This window comes from Miniopterus schreibersii, assembly GCF_964146895.1.
Source record: "Miniopterus schreibersii genome assembly, chromosome: 6".
Classification (NCBI taxonomy): domain Eukaryota; kingdom Metazoa; phylum Chordata; class Mammalia; order Chiroptera; family Miniopteridae; genus Miniopterus; species Miniopterus schreibersii.
In genome coordinates this window covers 71,045,742-71,060,734 of record NC_138107.1, presented here as the reverse complement: position 1 = coordinate 71,060,734, position 14,993 = coordinate 71,045,742, and positions in this window count along the sequence as shown.

Sequence of the window (14,993 nt, the reverse complement as noted above, 5' to 3'; positions counted from 1 at the left end):
AAAACAATTAAACAATGGTATTGCTTTTTCTTAGGAGAAAAGATGGCAAATACTAAACTTTTAAAAAGCCAGATAATAACATCTTATGCATCAAATAGCTGTAATATACATTCATTTTTCTTTATTATATAGAATATTTAAGTCCCCTCCTCAAAGAATCCCATCACTTTTGCCCATATGAAGATAGGGGAGAGTTAAAATAAGTTTTTAAAATATCACTTCTTGCCTACCCAAGGCGTTTAGCTATAAGCAGCTAAAGAGTTAGAGGCTATGGAAATAGAAAGGAGAGGCTGGAGACCCACACTACAAACCTGGTTTCTTTTATATTTCCCAGTTGGACTATTAGAACTGAATTAAAGAACTTTGCTGAATTATTCCGTTGGCCTAAGTGAGTCTGGCCAGAGGTTCAGAAACAGAAACACATGGCAGAGGGCACAGGGGAATCTCAAACAGAGGACTGTGGCTTCACTCACCAGCACCCACACACTCTCACACAGAAACATACAGACAACCTTCTCACTGGTAAATCAAGAGAGCAACCGCTGCAGACTTTTCACATAAGAAAAAACATGCAGCAACACTCTGAATCAGAAATATTTCAAGCACAGTATAAGAATAAATAAGCCACATGTCTATTTCAATGACTATTTAATGGCACCATTATTTACCATGTGTAAATATAATTGGAAGTGAAAGACAATCCTAGTCAGTTAGAGCAATATCACAGGCCACCTCTCTATACTGAACCAAACAGATTCAGACCTGAAGTGGTTATCATAATGATTATTTTAATTTATTGGTGATAATGCTAGTAGTGCACTATTCTATTATTTTATCATGCAACAAAATAGTATTAAAAGAGAGTTATCACTCAACTGCTCGAAACACACAGATCTTAGAAAACTAAATTAGCTTTCAAGGGATCATCAAATCCATTCTTAATGAAATATGCAATTTAGTAGTTAAAAAACTACTAAAAAATTAAAGAAGAGAAAATAAAAAAGGCATTTAGTGGTGATAATAAAACATGATATGTAATCAAACAAGGAAATTAATGGTAGAACATAGGTGGTGGGTACACAGTGGTTCATATAAAATTATTTCAGTTTTGCTGTATGTTTGGAAATTTTCTTAATAACATTGGAAAATAAAATTTAGGAAGACATGAAAAGTTATAACTAAGAGAAATGAGTTAGGAATACAAAGACTTGTAATGGTGAGATGTTACCATGCAGAGTCATGGCCCATGAGAGAGGCAGTGTAGCACAGTAGCTAACAGCACAGCCTTTGACGTTAAATATTTACATGGAGAATCCAAGCTCAGCTCTATTGTTCACTGCTGTGTAACCCTGCTGTAACTACTCTCTAAGCCTCTCTTTTGGCCTCAGTAATATGAAGGTGATGTTGCCTACTTTATAAAAATATAAACACAGAAAAAAGAGAATATCAAGCATTATTCACAGCTACCTTTACTAACATTTATGAAAACAAAATGCCAGTAATAAGGGTATAAATTAATAAATTAACTGCATAAATGCTAGCCTCTTAAATGATACATATAAAGTTAACTGGTATGGTATATCAGTTAATATGTTTTGGGGTGTATATATTGAAATACTCAAATAAAGGCTCTTGTACATTTCACAAAACATGAAGTCAAGAAGTAAATTGTTTCATGGTGGGTTAATTCAGCAGCTTAACAAGATCGGAGTGCTGGGAGAGAATTCGTTTTCCTCTCATGGTCATATGTTGGCTGCAACAGCTTCAATCATAACTTTTCAGTATCACATCCAAAGGCAAGAATAAAAGAAAACTATTTCTTGTGCATCTCTCTTCTTATCAGGGAGGAAGCCCAGAAACCCTATGACATATTTACCCTTGTGTCCCATTAGCCAGAAATGGATCACATGTTCACCTGTAAACATTCACTGATGAAGGAGAAAGACTTGCAGGAATGGGCTTTGAGCAGTCATGGTTTATCCCCTGGATTTGGACAAGGGGCCCATAGTCCCTAAGTGCAGTATTGCCAAATATTGGGGGGGAAATCAGGGTTTTGTTTGGAAGCAAGATGAGAACAATGGCCATGCTACGTATGAAAGAATAATAATGTTAATAAAAAGTACAAATTATAGGCTGATTACAATAACTTGGTGACATAAAATAAACTCTGTGACATTAAAAAATTTTTTAATTGCTAGGACTATTTCTGCAGCAAATGTTCTACCAAAGTATTACACACTGAAGTTGATTATTTGGTGAATCTATGCTACAAGCAACTTTAACTAAAAAGTATGAAAGATTTTCAAGAAATAAGAGATCCACTTCTAAACAACAAATTCCTCTTCTGTCAAATGTCTCTGATGAACCAGAATACACATATAAGTGCTTTTGCTTTACAGCTGTTTCTTCAGGGTAAATATTAAAATAAATCAATAGATTTGTCCCTATTATAGAATTAAAGCTTACAAATGCCTGTTGTTATGAAAAACATTTTTATTGCAGTGTGTGCATTTATGAGTTATGAATAGTAATAACAACAAATGACATAAATGGCAGTTCAGTTCAAGCTTTCACCATAAAGATGTTCCATATATAAAATGTGATATTGTGGACGGTGTTTGCTTAACATAAAAATACAGTTTATTAATATTAAGGGGGCTATTTAAGAGATTGTTAGAATTGTGTTAACTAAGACTAAATTTGGGGTAGATTGTTCTGGTATTATATGCTAGAAAAGTGGGTAGAGTAGGGCAATATACGTATGAAGCTTTTGGATAAACAAACTTTTACATGAGTAGGGAACCAGGCAGCCCTTTGGAAAACATGCCCTAGGTCCCCAGCTGATAGTATTTTGTGAGCCTTGTATTCAGGCCAAAAATCTTTGAAAGTCCTTAGGGAGCTACAGTACCTACGTTTCAGCTAATTTAGCATCATTTAAATGGAGCCATGCGCTATATCTTAGGGTCTGGATTTCTTTATTTCCAATTACTTAATGGATTTATCGAAAACCAGTTTTATGTTTTAAATCTTATTAAAATGGCCCATGTGATTTTTTCCCCCCTATACTGACAGTATATGTTTTGCTGTGAATTAAATTCATTTCAAGTCAACAGATATTTACTGAGTTCTTACCATTTGTAAACCCTGTGCTAAGTGATCTGGAAGAGCAACAGAGTTTAAAACACAACCCTGGACTTCCAGAATTTCGCGTAACCTAGAATTCAGTTTTAAGTGTTCTCAAAAAAATATTTCTCTGAGATGTTCTGTAAGTTCAAGGCTCTTTTGGGGTAACATATCTCTAGATAAATGAAAATAAAATAGGTGAAGGCAGGTAGAATAAAGGAGAGGCACTGCAGGGAGACGTCTGCTGTTTTTACACACAGCTATGTTACTCAAAAACTTTGTTGCACAATGAGTATGTGTTTCTTTGTAATAAAATAATAAACATTTATTTTTAACCTCAAAATTTTTTCAACACTAATGATAATCTACATTTATAAATGTCATAGAAATTATATGTATGTTTTAGTAAGCCTTCAAAATGGGCCCCAATGAGCTCTGTCTCCATGTCATATTTTTACCCTTGTGTGTCCCCTCCCACATTGTATCAGGGTTGGTCTGTATGGCCACTAGAATATGGTAGAAGGAAAGTATGTCACTTCTAGTATTAGGATATGAAAGACTGAGGCTTCCTTCTCAGTATCTCTCCCTCTCTATTATTTGCTGTAAAAGAAGCCAGCTGCCATATCACAAGGACACGTAGACACGTAGACACGTAGGCAGCTCTGTGGAGATACAGAGGTTCACATTTTGAGGAACTAAGGCCTCTAGCTACCACGAAGCTTGACAGTAGATCATCTATCCCAGTTGAACACGTAGATGACAGTGAACCCTGGCAACATCTTGACTACAACCTCATGAAATGGCTACCTGAGTCAGAACCACTAGCAAAGCTCAGAAACTGTGAGCAATAATAAATGCTGGTTGTTTTGGGGTAATCTGTAATGCAACAATAGATAACTAATACAATGGACAATGTCATACCCTGACTGATAACCCATAACAGAGCCAGGTCCAGTTACAGAAGAGCTTATTCAACAATTAGTTATTGAACATCTGCTATTTCCTAGGTAAACTTGTTTAGATTTTCTACCTTAAAATTCTGTTCTAAGAAGCCCATTATTCTTCAAAGCCAAGGATATTTAGTGTATATTTTTCATCTCAGCTATTAACAAGAGCTAAAAAATCATTGAAATAAATTATTTTTATATGCAACTTATAATTTGCTATCTTTCAAATAACTTCCTTGAGTGGTATATATGTTTAGGATACTTATTTTAACCTCTTTTGATTTGTTATGTAATTCTAGCTAATTCTAGCTAATTCTAGCTCATATAACAAATTCCCAAATCTCGGTGGCTTAAATCATTGAACTATTGCTTACTCATGTAAGTCCACAAGTGTACCTTGGTAACTGGGAAGCTCTCTGTGTGGTTCTTCAAGTATTGTGCATTCTTCCATTTCATGAATCCTTGGCTGGTTGTTTTCATCTGGCCAGTGGACCAGAGGACCAAGAGTATGTAGGATCAAGTAGGATGTTTTTATGCACCAGACCTGAAAGTGGGAGACATCACTCCAACTGCATTCTGTTGGTTGGATCTTTCTACTCTTCCCAATCCTAGGAATCTTTATCAAGTTTAAAGCTCAAAAAATGGACTCCTTCCTAATCTGTAAGGCCAGATTCTTGAGACTTGAAAAATACACTCTCTCATTCAATTGTTTGTTTTAAAAATCAAAAGTCTATCAATTTTTGTCCCTTGCTTGGTTGCTTTAGAAAGTTAAATCTCTACTTGTTTTGTTATTGCTGCTGTTTATTTTTAAATCAAAATAGCTCTCCAAAGGCTTAGCAAAATTGATGAAAATACTAAAAATGTTGACTTTTTTTAATTGACAAGACCAATGCAGTAATAATAATCCTTTAAAATTTAATTTTTACCAAGTTTTTAAAAATTTGTATTTAAAGTACAAATGAAGCTGGAATACTTAGGTTGACTAATATATACAAAAATAAATAATTTTCCTCTGCATAGGCATTTACATATAAAATCATTTCACATGTAAATCTAAATTATATAAAAATTTGTTTCTTGAACACTTCTGTGATTTACACTGGTAGTTGAAATCATAATTGTATTATTAGTAGCAATTCACTTATGTGTATTCACATACATATACCTACTACATGTTTTCACACAGCACACACTCTTACAATGATTCATAGACCATATGTTTCATGTGATTTCAACATTAGTCTGCTCTTCAGTGAAGGGCCACCAGAGCAAAGACCATAGATTATAAAATGGTCATAATTTCTTGGCATGAATATTACTGTTGCCCAGGAGTATATTAAATTAGTCATTCTACTATAGAAAACCTTCTAAACTCCTTCCTCTTGAAATAACATATATTTTTTGATATAAAAGAGGCAGGAAATAATCAAATCTCCCATTCTTGTGTCAACTTTGTAGTTTCATAGACTTATTTCAAATGTACCACAGAGGAAGGGAAAATTGATAAATCATGAAATAGAAAATTAGAAAGAACTATGAATCTTACATGTTTTTTCTTCTAAAGAAATACTTCAAGGGATTTAGAATGATTATGGTTTAGAATGATTATGAGAAAGGAAGCAAAACAGCTCCAAAATCTGGATAAGCATTTAGTAGTAATGTGAAAGTTGACCTAATTCAGAATTGTAAAATGACACCCAATGGAATATTTATATTAATACAATGAACAAGCATATGGGTGGCATCAAAAATTTTTCAGAGACAGAACTTTTCAAATTATCCTCAATAACTAGATTAGTTTATTTCTTTTACTGGGAAGACTAAGTAAGCTTCATTAAATTCTGAACAAGTACTTATGCCAGAGGTAATTTCTTCTATTTTTTTTTTTTGTCTTGGAGATTCAGTAACGATGATAATAATTTCTAAAATTCAGTAGTCTGAGGGCCAAATAGAAAAATATGCAAGAACCTGAGATTCAATACTTTCTAGTTTTATATATTTTGCTTAAGGTCTTACCAGAAGCAAGCTTATGCTTCTTTTATCCATGTGTAAAAAAGTATAAAAACAGCCTGTAAACCCTCACACTTCCAACACCTAGAAATTCAAGACAAAATAAAACCTTTCTTTTAAATACATAGCTAAAATGTGTGCGCACACACACACACACAAGGTTTCCCTAAATGCTGGGAATAAAATGAGAACTGAACGGCAGAGTAGTTAGCTCATGAGCTGATGCTGTAGCTGCTATAGTCTAGGATTTATAAATCAAAATTGCAAAATACCCAGAGATATATAATTTCCCATGAACAAATTCAAAACGCATACTACACAGTTAGACCCCAATAACATGATTAATAGACAATCTGCAGAGCATACAAAGTAAGTGTTTTAAAAAGTGACTAAAAACAAAAAGAAAATTGAAACTATACAAGAACCTAAGTGCATCGCGAAAGAAAACTTGGCACACTTGAAAGAGAATCAAATAGTAGACACCAATAAATAAAATTTTATAAACTGGAAGATATATATACTTTTAAAGAGAGAAAAATAAGAAATTGACCCAAAGATAACAGAGGTAGGGATTAAAAATTGGGAAACTGGAAGGAGATTAGAGACATGGAACACAGAACAAGAAGTTACAACATACTCAGAAGTTCCAGATGGAGAGAAAAAAGAGAATAGGAGAAAGGTGATATTTAAAGAAGATAACTTTCCTAAGTTGATGAAGACTTGAATCCTCAAATTAAAGAAACATGAGTTCCAAGCATGATAAAGAAAAACAACTGCACCCCTGAACAAAAAGCAGCAGATTTACAGAACATCACAGGTAAAGAAAATATCTTCCAGAAAACGAAAAAGAGGGGGAATCCATCACCTACAAAGGAATTACAATGAGATTAACAGAAGACTCCTGGAGACCAATGAAGTCAAAAGAAAATGGAAAATCAGGCTCAGGGTACTGAGTGAAAATGACTACAAACAAAAACAAAATAAGCTGGTGTTAAACCAAAGCAGAGGGCTTAAAGGCATGTTGAGACAAAGATTATAAGTTATCATTTACAAGAATGTCACTGAATAAAACTCTTTTTAAAAATGTATTTTAAGAAGGAGATAATATTTGGCTGTATATTTCTGAAATGATTAATTCTGAAGTATAAAAATGAGGTGTAAGTAAAATACTGGCTAAGTCTTACTGTAGGAGGTACACTGGAGTAAAGGCGAGCCTATGGCTCTTTATTGGGTAGGAGGAAAGTGAGGATTTCTAAGAACCTCAGATTGTGTTAAGAACATTGCACATGTTAAATTTTAAGATTGGTCTTTAATAAAGTAGAAATAGATTATAAGTCTTCCAAACTATAATCAGGGGGTTAAAAGGAATAAAGAAAACTTGACCAATGTAATAGAAGGCAGGCAAGGAAAAAAATAGAGAAAAGTAGGCTGAGTAAAATAAGATTTTCTATGGCTCCCTATTTCCAAGAATTCAGTTTAAATTCTTATTATTGAATAGAAAAAACTATATATGAGACTATTTAACATTATCTTCTCAAGGTATTATTAAATGGAGAAGAACCAACTTATTAAATTTGAAATCATTTAGCTAAGATTAAATTATAAACTTGGAATATTAAGTAAATTAATGCTATTATCACTGAACAATCTAAAAATTAAAATTAAGATGGATTGGGCTCTCAGATAATCCTCTAACATTTTGTGAGATGGTTTGCTGACCTATTCTCGAACAGAGACTATCTGGCATGTTGAAGAAGATTTTTGGAATGCCCAGTTGTACTTGAACAGATGTGGTAGCTGAGTAAATAGTTCTTTCTGATGTGGTTTCTACATCCTACAAGAAACTAAAAAAAAAAACAAAAGAAGATATATTAGTGTTAGTTTGCACAGTTGGCTCTGGTTCATTTAGATACCTACACAGGACTGGTTCCAGTCAGGTGGAGACGTTTTTTGTTTTGGTGCCTGTCATCCTGACATCCCACACCCAGTCAGTCACGCATGTGCTCATCCAGCCCCTCCCTTCAGCTGTCCAGAGAGTGACTTCACTCTGCCCTCCCAAGCCAGTGCTATAAATGACAAAATTTTCCACAGCCCTCTTACAATAAATGTACCTGTCCTGTGTTCTGTTCCATCCAGGACTCTCTCTTTTCAGCATTCAAATATAATAGCGATAATACCACCAAAAGTGTGAGTGGAATTAGATTTCTTTGACCCTCCTCTACTTAGGTAACAACTTAGGTGACGTGAATTTTAATAGTAGTATTATCATGAAATCTAAGGTTTGTATTCAAGATCAAGGTAAATCTTTAACTAGCAGTGAGACTTGCGGGGCAAAAACTAAATCCTATTGAACTTTAGTTTCTTTGTAAAATAAGAAAACAGTACCTAAACTGTCCATCTCAAAGGATTATTTTGAACATTAATGAGGTAACTATGTCAAAGTAATTTGAAATTCTTAAGCCTCCATAACTTATTTTTAAAAATCTTACTCAAATGATTGATTTTACTAGAGATAATTATTATTTTTTATTTTTTTTATTTTTTTATTTTTTATTTTTTTAATATATCTTTATTGATTTCAGAGAGAGGAAAGGAGGGGGAGAGAGAGATATAGAAACATCAATGATGAGAGAGTCATTGATCGGCTGCAGCCCGCAACCCGGGCATGTGCCCTGACCAGGAATCGAACCCCCATCGCCTGGATCCTAGGTCGATGCTCAACCGCTGAGCCACGCCCAGCCGGGCTAGAGATAATTTTTAATATGGTGACTACTTGGACTCTGAATATTTTTAAGTAGGTATTCCATTCAAAACACACAAGTAGATAGTTATCTATATTTTCATCAAATGTTTTGAAAGTCATCTTGAAATTAATTAGGTATTTCTCATCAAGAAATTCAGTTACCACCAAATAATACATATCATTGTACTTCATGAATTCTACTCACCCATGTTCAAGAAGGCCACTATATATATATATTCTAAAGAAAAAGGGAAGATTAGCCTCACCTATTTAATTGAGTTCAGGAGCTAGTAATGTTATTTTTTACAAGGATATGAATGAAATCAGCTTTCAGAAATATTCTATGAATTGACTAAATACATGACAATTGAAAACTTAAAAGCCTTTTTCTTAGCTATTTGGCAAGTCTATGAAGGGAACCAAGTAGAGAGGTAAATATAAAGTTTGGGTCTAACATAAGAAATATTCCTTTCTAAAAAGAATGATTTTCACTACTAACTCCAGTACACAGTAAACTTAGTCAATGACAGATTCCTTTAACCAAAGTGATATTACTAACCACAAATGTTCTCAGTACAACTCAAAATGGGCTGAAGTAGATTCACTAGATTTAGTAACTTGCCAGAAAACAAATAGAAATGAGTCCAGTCTCAGAATAAGGCCACACACACATGCGCGCTCAAGCGCGCACACACGCACACACACACACGCACACACTCACACTCACAATTTCCTATTATTATTTCTTTTTCTCGGATACTAGTAGATAAAATCTAAGTGGCTTTATACACATTTTTAAAAATGTTCTTTCATAGAGAATAGAAAAGAAACGTCAACATCACCAACTAGGATTGGCCAACATAATTTAGGAGGGAAAGCAGTTATCATATTTTGTTGGTATCGCACAAGTAAGTAAAAATAGCTCTCTATGTGCCTTCTCTTAATATGAAATTATTGTGTGTTCTGCTGACCAACCACCAGTTCCTACTCTGCAAGTCCTAGCTTTAGGCACTATGGAAGTGCAAAAATGGGAAAGATGGTTTCAGCCTTCAAGGGGATTTAGTTGGCAGCTATGTTAACTATAAATTAAATGAAATTCTTGCCTCTTCACTACCTTATGTGGTCCATGGACAGGTCTCAGGACAGAGAAATAAAGTCTTGTATCCATGTGCCAATATTTAGTAAAAAAAAAAAAATACAATTATAGTATTTCTCTAAGATTTTATAATGCACTTAGCTAGTCCACTGGTGGTCCTTTCCATAAAGTGGTTTGGAAAATAAATATTTCAAAATGTCAGAGGAAAGGCAAAATGCCCTCTTAACAGATGAAAAGTCTCAACTTTGAAATGTATCTTCATTACATGAGAGACAAATCTTTCAAGGTATGCCTGTGTAATAAAACACTATATCAACATTATAGGTAAGTACCTACATCCTGGTGACTTATTTGAGGAACACCGGGTGTTTAGTGGAATACCAGTGGTCTCAGGCACTTAGAATTTTAAAAGCAGAATATTAATTGCCATTGATCCTTCAGTTGAGATTTATGAAAACAATGCAGAGTGAGAGTGAAGTCAGTTTTGTTGGTTTAACCTGAGCCTGTGATATTTTCACCCAAGCCATTGCACTGGCACTCACTTTGAATCTTCCACTTTTCCAGTTTGAAACACAGCAAACATTTCTAAGTCAGATCTTTCTAGTTGTTTTCTAAAAAGGTTTATGATCACAGCTGCAGTAGTTATGGGTCGGTTTATAGTACATTGCCCATAGATGGGCCCATATGTCCAACAGAGTTTGTTTGATACCATACCTTCCACAGACATGGGGCAGTTCTTGAGGTGTGCCTATAAACCTGCCGTTAAATGGACCAGCTGTACTCATAAACTTACATTAGCAGCCTCAATCCACCCGCCTTACAAAAGTCATTGGCAATAAATCTATGTCCAGTCCATATATGCACTTTTAAGTATTTTTTACACTTCGGAAAAGAAAATATAAAATATATCCAAGTCTTCTGTGATCCCGACTGAAATCAGAGCTGATTTCTTTGGGGTATATAAACAACGTCTTTAAAGGCCTCATTTTCTGTCTCTCTGCAAGATGTCCATTCTTTTCCTGGGCAACCTTTTTTCCATAGCTTTAAAAAAAAGAGCAAATGATAAACTTCTTCATTTTCTCCCCCTGAGCTCCTTTGATAAAAGCTTTGAAGGCTTAGGCATGATTTGATCTATAGTCACTATCTCATTCATTCAGTGTGGTGGTTCACTGGGAACCATGGGTGAGCAAGTGTGAACACAGTGACCTACACTAACTCTGCTGTAAGAATATGCTTCTTCAGGGTGGTCGCCAGGGACCACAGCAGTAGAAGGCAATGGACTTTCCTCACTTTCCTCATTTGTCATTAAAGGCTAGTCCCTAACAGGAAGAGCACCACAAGAGGAAGCTACTTTTCCATCTGAAATAGAGTTATTAATCAAATGTTATTTTAGCATTGTAATTTCATATAATTTTTATTACTTACTTTACCTCTTTTGCTAGATGCTTATTATGGCTTTATATTAGAAAAAGACTTTCATTTGAAGTCAGAAATTTTAAGTAGAAATTCCAGCTCTACGACTTATTAAATAAGTATTTGGAGGAAGATTATTCCATCTCTCTGAGTTTCTTCTTCTACAAAATGGAGAAAATAAACATTAACTGAATCTCAAATCTATGCTTCTCCATTGACTTGGCCTTAGCTTCATTTCCATTTCCTCCCTATCTTCTGAAAGTATCATTTATCCATATGCCTGGAACAGGAAATATTTCTTATCTGGACTACTGCAATACCCTCCAATCTAGTATCCCACTTTCCAGGTTCTCTCCTTTTTAGACCATCTCTCCATGAGATTCTTGTGATCTAGTCGTTCTTTAGCTTAAATCACTTTAACTCCAAATTTATGCACATATTTAAAGTTTTTTCTTAAATTAGAAAACATTTCTGCCAATTTTAATGAGTCAAAGGTAAATATTTTGTTAAAACCAAGTTTGGAAAGAGTTTTAAAAATACTTTGGAGAATATAAATTAACTTTCCAAATGAAGCAAATTTTAAAAGTCTTATAAAATTTTCTTTGCCTGAATGAATTCTTACTATTTGTGACAGTATGGATGGACTGAGAGGGTATTGAGCTAAGTGAAATAGATTAGACAGAGAAATACAAATAGCATATGATTTCACTTATATGTGTAATCTAAAATAAATGAACAAGCAAGACAGAAGCAAACTCATAGATGCAGAGAACAAATTGATGGTTGCCAGAGGGGAGGGAGGTTGGAGAGCTGAATGAAAAAGGTGAAGGGATTAAGAAGCACAAATTGGCAGTTACAAAATAGTCATGGGGATGTAAAGTACTGCTTAGGGAATATAGTCAATGTTATTATAATAACTATACATGGTGTCAGGCAGATAGAAGACTTATCAGGGTCATCACTTTGGAAGTTGCATAAATGTCTAAACACTATACTGTACACCTGAAACTACTATAATATTGAATGTCAACTATAATTTTAAAAAAAAAATTATTTTCTTTGCCTGAAAGTTCTCATCTTGAAATGTCTCTATGTTTGATAAATTAACAACACCGGGTTTTCAATCATTTCTGCAAATATAACCAACAATAATTTATTCTAAATAGCATAAGTGATTCTTGGATAAATATAGTAGATATTGTATTATTAATATAAGCATTGTCTCTGTGGGACAACACACTGATGATAAAATTGGAACTAGTGGTGGAAGAAAAAGGTACAATAGCTCTTATTAAGGTCCCCTTGGATAACAATTATTCAGAAATGAGTTAGATTCTCTCTGTCTCTGTCTCTCTCTTATATTTTTAAATATTAAAAAGAAGAATTTATAGCTCTACCTCATTTCTTTGTAGCAAGAGGGCAGGCAGTCAGAAATTTTTTTTCTTCCTTCACTGGTTCAGTATGAAGTAATTCAGATGACTGCAAAAGCATTCAATATGATTGGGCCACTCCTTCTTTGTAATACTATTTTCCTTGGTTTCCAGATATATTACTGTCCTACTTTCTATCTCTTCCCTCTCTTCTTAAGAAGTGTATTTTCTTCGGCTTGGCTGGGCGTGGCTCAGTGGTTGAGCATCGACCTAGGATCCAGGCAATCGGGGTTCAATTCCCGGTCAGGGCACATGCCTCGGTTGTGGGCTCTATCCCCAGTCAGGGGTGTGCAGGAGGCAGCCGATCAATGACTCTCTCACCATTGATGTTTCTATCTCTCTCTCTCTCTCCTTTCCTCTCTCTGAAATCAATAAAGATATATATATTTTTTAAAAGTGTATTTGTTTCAACATGGCCAATAAATGTTGTTTCTACTTAGGGCTCAGACATTGGCCCTTTTCTCTTCTCTTCCTATATCTCTTCGTAGGTAATCTCAATTATATTCACAACTTCAATCACTGCCTAAACTCAGATGACCCACAAATTTATCTCTCTAAGCTGAGACCTTTCCTTGACTTACAGATGTATAATATCCAACAGCTAATTTTACATGTCTACCAACCTGTCCCAAATGTACTGCATATTCATTACATCAATATCAATATCATGATCTCTTCCCCTAAACTTTGATTGTTTTCTATCACAGTGAATGGAACTAATATCTATTAAGTTATATAAAAAAACACACCTAAATTCATCTTTAAAATCTACCTTTCCTTCAACAGTCTCCTTGCTACAACTGACCCATCACCAGTTTATGCAAATTATCTCCTAAATAAGCTCAAAATTTATTCCTTTTTTTGTACTTTTATTACCAACTCTATAATCCAAGCTATAACCATCTCTTGGCTGGCCTACAGAAAGCTTTTTATCCAGCCTACCCAAATTTGCTTTGGCCCCCTCCAATCCAACTCCACATTCTTTCCAGGTACCCTCTCCCATTGACCCTCACCCTAACTTCTCCACAATTAAACTTCTCATTGGATTGCTATTGCTCTCAGAATAAAGATAAAATACTGATTATGGTTTATGATGCCCTAAATGGTCATTTGTTTACCTGCTTCCTCAGCTTCGTCTTGCACTGTGATCCTTTTTCTCTCTCAACTTAAGCCTTGCTGGCCATCGTTAATCCTTTTATTTAATAAATTAAAAAATTTAAAAAAAAAAAGATTTTTTAAATTGATTTTTAGAGAGAGGAAGGGAGAGGCAGAGAGAGAAAAACATTGATGTGAGAGCAAAACATTGGTCGGCAGCCTCCTGAACACCCCCTGCTGAGGATTGAGCCTGAAACCCTGGCATGTGCCCTGGCCAGAAACCGAACCAGCCACCTTTCAGTGCATGGAATGACACCCAGTGAACTGAGCCACACCAGCCAGGTCCATTAGTCTTTCTTAATCATCATTTTTTCCTTCTTGGTTCTTTGGATCTTGAATATTCTTTATTTTTCCAATTCGCACAGTTTAAACCCACTTGCCTTTTATATTTTAGGATAACAACACCCTGGCTAGATTGAGTCTGTCTATTATAAGTTCTCTAGCATCATGTGTATCTTCTTTCTGATACTGTTAGAATTTTAATTTTACATATATTTTATGGTATTTTCATTGCTAGCTTTTGAATAGACATTAAACTGAGAACACTGTCCAATTTCCTCAGTGTGTGTCACATAGTGAGTGATCAATAGTATTTGTTGCAAGAATAACTCAATGAATGAACATGTCTACAATGAAAGATCTACCTTTCAAAGTGACCATAATGAAAGTGTTCTCTCTGCAAGAAGCAGTGTAGTGAGGAAGGGGATACAAGGATCTTCGAGTGAAACACATGTAAATATAAAACCCTCTATTCTACCACTTAGAAAGCACATAACTGAGCCTCCCGGATTGTCATTTTTCTCCTCATCAAAAGTGATGCTAATGATGTTTTCTTTTAGGGCTGTTATGAGGTAAGGGACATGGAATAGGCACTTATTGGAATAATAATTTAACAAGTATATTCATTTAAACAATTTTTAAGTACCTAGTATGTGGCAGACATTATCATTTTTGTTCCTCAATATGGATACATATTCATTTAAGTCGGCATCAGTTGTGTCATCAGTTGTTTGAAATCAAAGTGTTGCCTTATCCTTAGTCTTTTATTTGTGTGCATGTATTGTTTCCCCAAAAAG